Here is a 10,631-nt window from a genome sequence, read left to right as displayed (position 1 = left end):
AGAAAGAAAGAAAGAAAGAAAGAAAGAAGGAAGGAAGGAAGGAGGGAAGGGGAAAAAGACTTCCTTGAATAGCTGTGCTTGGTGGTGTCACCTATAATTCAAGCAACTCAGGAGGCTCAGGCTGGAGGATCACTGGAGACCAGAAGTTTGAAGCTGCAGTGAGTTATAATTGCACCACTGCACTCAGGCCTGGGTGACAGAGCAAGTCCCTGTCTTTAAAAATATATAAAAAATAAAATTGAAAAAAAAAGGGGGGCTTCCTTGAATAATAGCACCCACCTGTGATGTTATCCAGGTTAGTAAATAACTATGAGTAATGGTATTGATTTATGTGTTCACATATGCAACAAGCACTTATCAGGCATTTATTATCATGCCTCACGTGAGGCTAGGCAGTCGGAGAACAATGAGATAACACAATCTAGATTTTTAAGGGCTTCATAGTGCAAAATAATGGGTAATATGTGCTCTACTCCTGGCATGTGAAAAGTTCTGGAATATAGAGGAGAGAAGGCTGAAAAGTGAAGGGTGCAACCTAGGACTCTCACCGGTGACTAGGAGTTTTCCAGAAGAGGAGGAAAGGGAAAGGCATTTCAGGAAAAGGCCAGCATGAACACACACATGGAGCTGCATGCAGGTGCAGAAAAAGGGGAGGTATTAGTCTTCTGGGGCTAAGTAAGCAGACCCTGGTTTCTGCCACCCCTACTAAGTTTAATGCTTTCTGAGGTCAAACCTAAGTTGACCATTCCTTTCTCCCATGGTCTGTTGAGTGGCAGCCTATTTTTTCTGTGAAATGGATTGCAAGAGAAAATTCCTGCTCAGAGGGTGCCCTCTCTTGGTAAGCGTGCACATTCGGCATTTCTCTCCAAGAAGGAAAAAGATATTTCAAATTGCCTATGGTGTCACCCTCATGCAAATCTATAAAGAAAACACAATTTCCCAGACAGGTCACTTCAGTTGACAATAAGAGTAGACGTGAGGGAAAGAGCCTTACACTGAGAAAAACTGGATCCCACAGTCCTTGTGACCTGTCCATAAAATCAGTGGATTGCGCCAAATGGTCTTAGTCCCTCCTTTCTCTGATGTACCCTGACTTCTAGGAGCTATGGCTCACGGGATCTTGGCTAAATTTAAAATTCTTGGTACTTAGTCCATATTCTCAGAAGTTTAGGACTCTGGAGAAACCAGAGAATCCCCACCCGGAGAGAAATATTGTTTCTGGCTGTGGCAGCTTTCATCTCTGAATGTTCCATGGCAGCCAGAGATAATTGGTCCAAATAACTTTTCCTTTCTCTTTTTCTCACATTCTAGCAGTAAAAATCCTTTTTGAAGATGGTCAATAACGTGAGTACATACAGCAGAATCACATTCCGTTCCTACAAAACACCCCCACCACCATTTTAAACTACAGATCTGCCAAACAAAAGATCATCCAAAAGACACTTTTTGAATGCATTGCGGAATTGGGAGGATATTTTCTACCGAAGTGATTTCATTTTTCAGGCTTGCAGTAACAAAATGATCTTTAAGAGTGCTGAGGGCCAACAGCAGAGGAGCGTAGAGCCACCGTTGAGCCCCGAGGCTTGGTGGTATCCTGGGATTTGGAAATTCCCCACAGATAACTTCCAGCAAATGCATTAAACAGTTCCTGGAAGTGGGGAAGGAGACTAAGTGTAGGGAAGGGAGAGAAAGGAGCCACAGGCAAACTGTGTGGTCATGTGGGAAAAAGTTAGCTTATTTTTCAGTTGTTGCCCAAAGAATGTCACTGGTGATATAAAGAAGTGGAAAATGAGAAAACTCCATGATCATCCAAAAGCCATTATTGTCCATTTCCTGCTCCTGATGGGAAGGAAAATTGGACCATAAATCTTAGACTTACATCTGGTCGTGGTCTCTTAATGCCCTCTGCCGGCAAGAAGGCGCACTGCAGCTCCCTGCCCTGTTTTACTGCGGACAAACTGCATAGTACCTGTAGGCTTCATTTCCCCTCATCTATAAAACGGGGATAATAACAGTATTTCTACTATTACTATTTGTACTAAATAGTTTTACTAAATAGTAGAAAAAGTATAAGTAGTATTTCTACGATTTCTATTATTGCAGGTGTGAGCCACTGTAATCCCAACACTTTTGGATGCTGAGACGGGTAGATCACCTGAGCTCAGGAGTTCAAGGATCACTTGAAATTCGGGAGAGGGAGGGTGCAGTGAGCCAAGATCTCATCATTGCACTTCAGCCTGGAGGACAGAGTGAGACTCCATCTCAAATAATAACAAAAGTAAATAAAAATAATAGTATTTCTCTTACAGAAACGTTGGAAAGATTAAAGGAGCTAATATATTGAATGGATTCAGAATGGCGCTAGCTATAAATTAGAATGGGCTTGCTGGCCACATTTGTTTCCTTCCTCTGTCTCCACTGTTTTTTTGTTTTTGTTTGTTTGTTTTCCCAAATCAAAACAAATCAATTACACCTCTGTATTTGGTGTGGTGGCTCATGCCTGTGATTCCAGCACTTTTTGGGGTCGAAGCAGGCAGATTTCTTGAACTCAGGAGTTTGAGACCAGTCTAGCCAACATGGTGAAACCTCGCCTCTACTAAAAATACAAAAATTAGCCAGACATGGTGGTGCATGCCTGTAATCCCATCTACTCCAGAGGCTGAGGTAGGAGAATCGCTTGAGCCCAGGAGGCAGAGGTTGCAGTGAGCCGAGATCACGCCACTGCACGCCAGCCTGGGTGACAGAGTAAAACCCTGTCTTAAATAAATAAATAAATTTCTATTTCACTTTCATTATGTTCAAAGTATCATATATAGTAGATATTTTATCCCAATCCTCAGTGGATTAAATCTATTTTGAAGACAAAACACAAAACTGGTGAAAAGTTAACACAAAACTGGTGAAAAGTTAACACAAAACTGGTGAAAAGTTAAGTTTTAGGAAGATTTGTATAGAATATTGAGTCATCAAAAGAATATCTAATAGGGAAGTACATTATGAATTCTAAATTAGTTGTGCATACAATGAAATTTTCAAAGAAGAGTAATGTAAACTTTTATGGGGAAGGTAGGATTTGGACTTGGTATTGAAGAGTAGATTTTAGGTAAGGATGAATGAAGAAGGCATAAGAAACTAGAACAGCAATCAATCAATCAGTTAATCAATCGACGAGGCACGGTAATGGCAAGGAAAGTTAAGCAAAAGCAGAAAGACAAGGGATGACACAGTTTTTCTAAATATATGTGAGTAATGAAAAATAAAGCTGAAAAGTAGGTTGGTGCTAACAGAAGGCTAAGAACTAGCACATCTAAATGTGAAGGAAAAAAAGCCTTCTGTAGACAGGGGAACAATTATAAAAGAAGGTACATTATAGAAGTTACCGGTGCAGGCTCCAGCACCACTGCCTAGATGCCCTCCATGGCTCTGCTACATAAAAACGTACAACCTTGGGCAACTTCCTCAACCTCTCTGTACCTCAGTGTTCTCATCTGTAAAATGGGGTGGTAAACTTCCATAGAGTTGCTAGGAGGATTAGATGGCTCAGTGCATGTAAGGCAGTTAGAAGAGAACCTAGCACATGGTGAACTCTCAGTGCATGTTAATTGTGATAATGGCAATGTAATATTAGTCTGCCTCTTAGGATTGAAGTCAATCCTAGCTTTATACAATTGCTACTAGTAATAGGGCACCTTTTCCTCCAGCTTTATTCAAGTGTTACTAGTAATAGAACACCATTTTCTCTTAGTAATAACAGACTTCCTGAAACCACTGGACCCTTAGAAACTTTTAGTGAGCTAGAGAAATGTAATTTGAAACCACAATGAAATACCATCTCACACCATTCAGAATGGCTACTATATTAAAGTCAAAAAATAGCAGATGCTGGCCAGGTTGCAGAGAAAAAGGAATGCTTATACACTGTTGGTGGGAGTGTAAATTAGTTTACCTATTGTGGAAAGCAGTGTGATGATTCCACAAAGAGCTAAAAACAGAAATACCATTCAACCCAGCAATCTCATTACTGGGTATATAACGAAAGGAATAAAAATCATTCTACGATAAAGACACATGCATGTGTATGATCATTGCAGCATTATTCAAAATAGCAAAAACTTGGAATCACCCTAAACATCCATCAATGACAGATTCCATAAAGAAAATGTGGTACATATACACCACAGAATACTGCATAGGCCTAAAAAAGAATGAGATCATATCCTTTGCAGGAACATGGATGGGGCTGGAGGTCAATATCCTTAACAAACTAATACAGGAGCAGAACACCAATATTGCATGTTCTCACTTATAAGTGGGTGCTGAATGATGAGAATTTATGAACACAAAGGGCAACAACAGACACTAAAGCCTACTTGAGGGTGGAGGGTGGGAGGAGGGAGAGGATCAGAGAAAAACAACTGTTAGGTACTAGTGTTAGTACCTGGGTGACAAAATAATCTGTACAGCAAACCCCTGTAACATGAGTTTACCTATGTAAAAAACCTGCACATGTACCCCTGAACCTAAAATAAAAGTTCAAAAAAAAGGGGGGAAAGTAAAACTTTATTTGGAGATTAGATATTAATATGTTTTCCTCAAAACTTGAAACAAATTTTCTGAAAAAAGAAAGTTTTAATGAGCTTATGTTTTCCATTTGGCTTTATATAAATAGATCTAGGCATTTTGACAGCCCAACTCAAAATATTACTTTTCCCTGAAGCTTGACGTATTAGTCAGCCAAGGCTGCCATAACCAAATACTGAATGTTAGGCGGTCTAAACAGCAGAAACCTATTTCTTCACAGTTCTAGAGGCTCTGAGAAGTCCAAGATCAAGATGTCTTCAGGTCTGGTTTCTTCTGATGCCTCTCTCCTTGGCTTGTCTACTGCTGCTTTCTTGCTGTGTCCCCACATTGTCTTCTTGCCATGCATGCACATCCCCTCTGCCTCCCAGTGTGGTCTGATTTCCTCTTCTTCAAAGGACACCCTAATGGCCTCATGTAAACTTAATCACCTCTTAAAAGGCCCTATCTCCAAATACAGTCACATTCTGAGGTACCAGGGGTTAGGGATTCAACATATGAATTCTGGATGACACAATTCAGCCCAGAGCATGAGACTAAGACCTCTTTCCTCATGATAATATTTATTTGATCCCCTGTCAAATCTATTTTTTATCATAATTATCTCCTAATATTGGAAGAGTTATATTTATGAATGGCTTATTCATCCATTCATTCTCCAAATATATATTCAATGCTTACAATGTGCCTGCCATGCTCTGGGCCACTGTACAGGGATACAATGAATAAAACAAACTCCCTGCCCTCATGGAGCTTACTTTCTAGTGGGGAGAGTCATACCACAAACAAAATACATGACAACACTAAGAGTATATCAGATGTGGATGAGTGCTGTAGAAAATAATCAAGCAGAATAAAGGAGAAAAGGAGTGGCCTGGGGAGGGAGGTCATATGGCTTGGCCGTGTCCCCACCCAAATCTCACCTTGAATTGTAATAATCCCCACATGTGAAGGGTGGGGCCAGGTGGAGATAATTGAATCACAGGGGCAGTTTGCCCCATACTGTTTTCATGGTAGTGAATAAGTCTCATGAGATCTGATGGTTTTATAAATGGGAGTTCCCCTACACAACCTCTCTTGCCTGCCACTGTGTAAGACATGACATTGCTCCCCATTTACCTTCTGCCATGATTGACAGGCGTCCCCAGCCATGTGGAACTGTGAGTCCATTAAACCTCTTTCCTTTATAAGCTACCCAGTCTCAGGTGTGTCTTTACCAGCAGTGTGAAAACGACTAATACAGGAGGGATTTTCTTTTATAAGGGGTGGTCATGGAAAGCCGTAAAAGTCATATTTGAGCAATAATCTGAAGGAAGCAGAGAATCAGCTATGCAGATAATTGGAGAAAGAACATCTCATGTAGACAAAACAGCAAGTATTACAATTCTGAAATGGGAGTGGCTTGGAGTATCCAAAAAACACCAAAGTGACTAGAGTAGAACAGGAGAGGGAGAAAGTACTTGGAAATGAGAGGACAGAGGTAGGTCAGCCAGCTAATACAGTGCCTTACTGCCCTTGTAAGAATGCTGACTTTTGATGGAGTGAAGTGGGGAGTCATTAGAAGATTTTGAGCAAAGGATTAACATGGCTTGACGTGTGTTAAAAGGCTAGCTCGGGTTGTCATGTTGAAAATAGACTAGGTGAGGGGCAGTGGGGAAATCTAAGCAGGTATGCTAGTCAGAAGGTAACAGTGGGTTGACAAAAAAAAAAGTCAAAGCAGTGAAGATGGTAAGAGAAGTTTGCATTCCCAATATATTTTAAATGTAGAGCCCCCAAGATTTTCTGCTATCCCATATGGTGCTCATACCTCCCTCTCTGGGTTGCTTTCCGCATCCTGACAATTAACACTGTCAAAGTTTCAGTTGCATCTGAGCATTCTCTACATCTTGGAGCCAAGTATACATCTAAAATCTATGCATGTCCTCCCAAGTCCAATCTACACATCAAATAAATGAACATTAACATTATATAAATCCTACATAGGAAACCAGAGAAAGATAAAGTAGACATCTTTATTCATCTATACCCTAATCACAGGTTATAAAAAGTCCAAAGCCAAAAGGAATGCAGAATGCCTCCAGATGGTATGATATTCAGATAAGGAAATACAGAATGTCATCATGGGTGTGAAACATTTCTAACCAGAAAAGGGAACAAGAGCAGCAGAAAGGAAAGCAGACCAGGGAAGTGATCACATTTGTTATACCTAAAACAGGGTAGCTAGCATGGTACGATTATTTTTTGTAAGGGTTCTTGTCAATAGTTTCAAAAGCAAGCTACAAAACTCTTCTCTCTGTTCGTCTAACTGAAGTTAAGACGAACTGGTGTCATTTTTGTTTTTCTTGTTTAAGATAAAGAAGTTAGCCTAGCTCTACTCATCTTTTTCTTCCTTGATTTTCTTTCATACATTCTGAGATGTGAGCTCAAGATAATTTTTTTTTTGAGATGGAGTTTTGTTCTCACTTTCCACAGCTTCAGTGAACCGTTACCAACCACAGTCTGAAAATATTGAGTGGAAAATTCCAGAAATAAACTATTCATAAGTTTTCAATTGTGTGCTGTTCTGAGCAATCTGATGCAACCTCACACTGTCCCACTCCATCCCACCTGGAACCTGAACTATCCCTTTGTCCACTGTATCCGCGCTGTACATGCTGCCTGCCCATTAGTCACTCAGTGACCACCACAGTTTTCAGACTGACTGTTGCTTTATCACTGTGCTTGTGTTCAAGTTACCCTTATTTTACTGAGTAATAGCCCCAAAGCTCAAGAGTAGTGATGCTGGAAATTTGGATATGCCAAACAGAAGCCATAAAGTGCTTCCTTTAAGTGAAAGTGTGAAGTTCTCTATTTAATAAGAAAAAAAAGTTGTATGCTCCAGGTCGTTAAAATTTATGGTTAGGATGAATTTTCTATCCAGGAAATTGTGAAGGATAAAAAAGAAATTGGTGATAAAACATACAAATATATTATCCATACTTTCAGGCAGCCACTGGTGGTCTTGGAAAGTAGTCTCCTCATCCAATAACAGAGAACTAATGGGCTAGAATTAACTTTATTGAAAACTGACCATCCCTGAGGACACTGCTCCTACACCAGCCATATCAAATGGAAGCTGATTTTTCTTCCATATCCCATGCAGAAGGCTGAAAAAATGGCCTTCCCATCTTTCAGCCTACTGCATGGGAAATGGAAGAAAAATAACTACATCCTATCTCCTGGAACCCGTCAATGTTACTTTATATAGCAGATTTTGCAGATGTGATCTTGAGATGAGGAGATTCTACTAGATTTTCTTGGTGGGCTCAAAATGCCATCACATGTGTCCCTATAACAGGGAAACAAACAGAGATTTCACACACACAGAGGAGAAGGCAATATGAAGACAGAACAGAGAGAGATTTGAAGATGTTGGCTGTGAAGACCGGAGTGATACGACGACAATACCAGTAGCCATCAGAAGGTGAAAACAGCAAGGAACAGAAATTCTCCCTCTTGATCCCCTGAAGGAAGTACGGTCTCACCAACGCCTTGTTTTTGCCCCAGTAGCACTGATTTCAGACTCCTGGCCTCTAGAATCACCAGAGAATAAATTGCTGTTGTTTTAAGCCACGAAGTTTGTTAGAGCGACCACAAAAATTAATATAACCACATACTTCAGAACCTACAATTTAAGTAGGTGATTTACAACCCTGAACAGCTGCTCCTAAACATTTTTTCATCTTTCTCCATCAAAATCCTGGGTTGGTGTGGTGTGCACACATTAGTGAAGGACACGTTGCCAGACTTACTCACCAAATGCCTCTTCTTTTCACAATCATCTAGCAACCTCCTGACCACCATTCTCTTACCAAGGACTTGAACACTCAGCTCACCTCATTCTCTCCCCTCTTACACTTTTGTCCTTCCAGACAATTTCAGCAATCCTCTGCCCCCTGCAGATTTTTTATTATCTCAACTCCAAAGATATGCCCTTTCCCTGCCCTTCTGCTATACCTTCTCATGGTCTTCCCTACATCTTGTCATTGCAAATAATTTCAGAACCTCGATTCCAGTCATACCCCCTCTTGAAACACTACTGCCAGTCCTCCCAGTGTGCCAACTCTCCTTCTGTGCTCCACCTCTCTTTTAAACACACAGGGACCACCATTGCACTTACCCCACCATTTATCACAATTTCCTGCCACATTCCACCCACACACCACATGCCCTCATATCCCTTCTTACCCAGTGTACAGGTTTTTGTGCAGTATCAGAACTAGTTCCTTCCTAACACCCTCTTGCCCCAACCTTCTGTTTTGTTCACTGACTAACCTCCAGTCTGCTTGACCAAACTATCTGCCTACCTTGAACGAGTATCTCATTTTAAATTCATGACAGCCCATGTCAAAGGGGAGTTCAACACTGCCCAGCACTCCTAACCTCCTTCTCTGGGATATTTGTCTTCTTTTTTGCCAAAATAACTATTTCAAAAGTTCTCCTCTTTTAAAATACATAGTACATTTCCCCCACTCAAAATCTGCTAATGATCTTAGCTCATTCCTGGGTAAGGAAAAAACAAAACAAAACAAGAAACAAAACTCAAATACCAGATGAAACAAACCTCATATTCTCACCAACAAATCTATTCTAAACCTACTTATTTTTCTCTCTCTTGACAAGTGGAAGCATTGTCCCTACCTTGAGTTGGGACCCAGCTTTCCATGTTTCCTCTGGATTTCATCTCTGTTCAAGGAAATTTCCCTTTTATCTCTCATATTATTCTTTTCTCTCTCATATTATCTTTTTCTCTCTCATACAACTTTTTCTTTTCCATCTTATATTGTCAATTGCCCTTTCCCAACTCACAGCCCATGGGCTTACATGATGCTTTAATATTACTCACCTAGAACAAAAACAAAACAACTTTGTTTCACTACCATACTGCTTTCCAGCTATGTCTCATTTCTCTTCAATATTTCACAACCAAACTCCTCAAAATTATTTTTACTCATGGTCTACTTTTTTACCTTCTTTTCTCCACCTATTTTTAGGGGTTTTCTTTCTCATCCCACCCTCTCTATAAAAATACCCTTCTGTTTTTAGCAAAATCTCAGTGCTAACAGTCAATTGTCTATTCTCATGTTACTTGATCGATCGCTCGGCAGCTTTCAACCTAGTTGGTCACTTCCTTTGTTGAACCCTGTGCTATAGTTTAAATCATGTCCCCCAAAGTTCATGTGTCGGTAACTTAATCCCCAATTCAACAGTGTCAATAAGTGGAACATTTAAGAGGCAATTTGGCCATGAGGGCTCTGTCTTTATGAGTGGATTAGTGCTTTTATTGTGGGAATGGGTTAGTTATCAAGAGAGTAGATTCTTGATGAAAGGACGAATCCAGCCCTCTTTACCTTGCCCGCCCTGCTCTCATGCTCTCTCTTGCCCTTCCACCTTCTACCACAGGATGACACAGCAACAAGGCCCTCACCAGATGCCGGCCCCTCAGTCTTGGACTTCCCATTTTCCAGAACTGTGAGAAAAGTTACCCAGTCTCAAGTATTCTGTCACAGCAGCTCAAAATGGACTAAGACACACACTTCTCCCTGGATTTCCATGGCACTATGTTCTTCTGGTTTTCCTCTTATCTCTCTGCTCACTTCTCTTTATTATTTGTTGATTTCTTCTTCTCTGTTTAACATCTAGATGTTGGGATACTCTAGGCCCTGTCTTTATCCCTCTTCTCTTCCCAATGTACATCTTCTCTTAATGTCATCTCATTCAGTTCCATGACTGTAAATACTACCTATATCTTGATAACTCCAAAATCTGTATTTGCAACACTGACTTTTCCACCAAGATCCAGACTCAAATATCCAACTGTCTTCTCAGCATCTCATATTTAATCTTAAGGATAACTCTTGATTCACCTCCCAAATTTATGTTCCCTCAGTCATCCACATCACTAAATGATACCTCCATATACCCGAGTTGTTCACTCTGTGTCCTTGGTAATAAGAGCCATGGAGTCTTTTCAATCAGGCATCTCTCAATTTGTTGTTGTTGTTTTTGAGACA

At 40.5% G+C, this 10,631-nt stretch overlaps 1 long non-coding RNA gene across 1 annotated transcript in view; it reads left to right on the top strand.

Annotated features, from left to right (window-relative positions):
• LOC116552643 overlaps nucleotides 1-4,406 on the top strand; it is a 20,404-nt gene extending 15,998 nt beyond the window's left edge. The window contains exon 3 of the long non-coding RNA XR_004269477.1: nucleotides 4,280-4,406. This is a non-coding gene — a long non-coding RNA (uncharacterized LOC116552643). The remainder of the gene's footprint in view (nucleotides 1-4,279) is intronic.
• The last annotated feature ends 6,225 nt before the right edge of the window (nucleotides 4,407-10,631 follow it).

Source organism: Sapajus apella, unplaced genomic scaffold, assembly GCF_009761245.1.
Source record: "Sapajus apella isolate SASKATOON/1434 unplaced genomic scaffold, GSC_monkey_1.0 scaffold12, whole genome shotgun sequence".
NCBI lineage: Eukaryota > Metazoa > Chordata > Mammalia > Primates > Cebidae > Sapajus > Sapajus apella.
The sequence above is the reverse complement of the archived record's forward strand: the minus strand, read 5'-3'. Positions and strand labels throughout refer to the sequence as shown.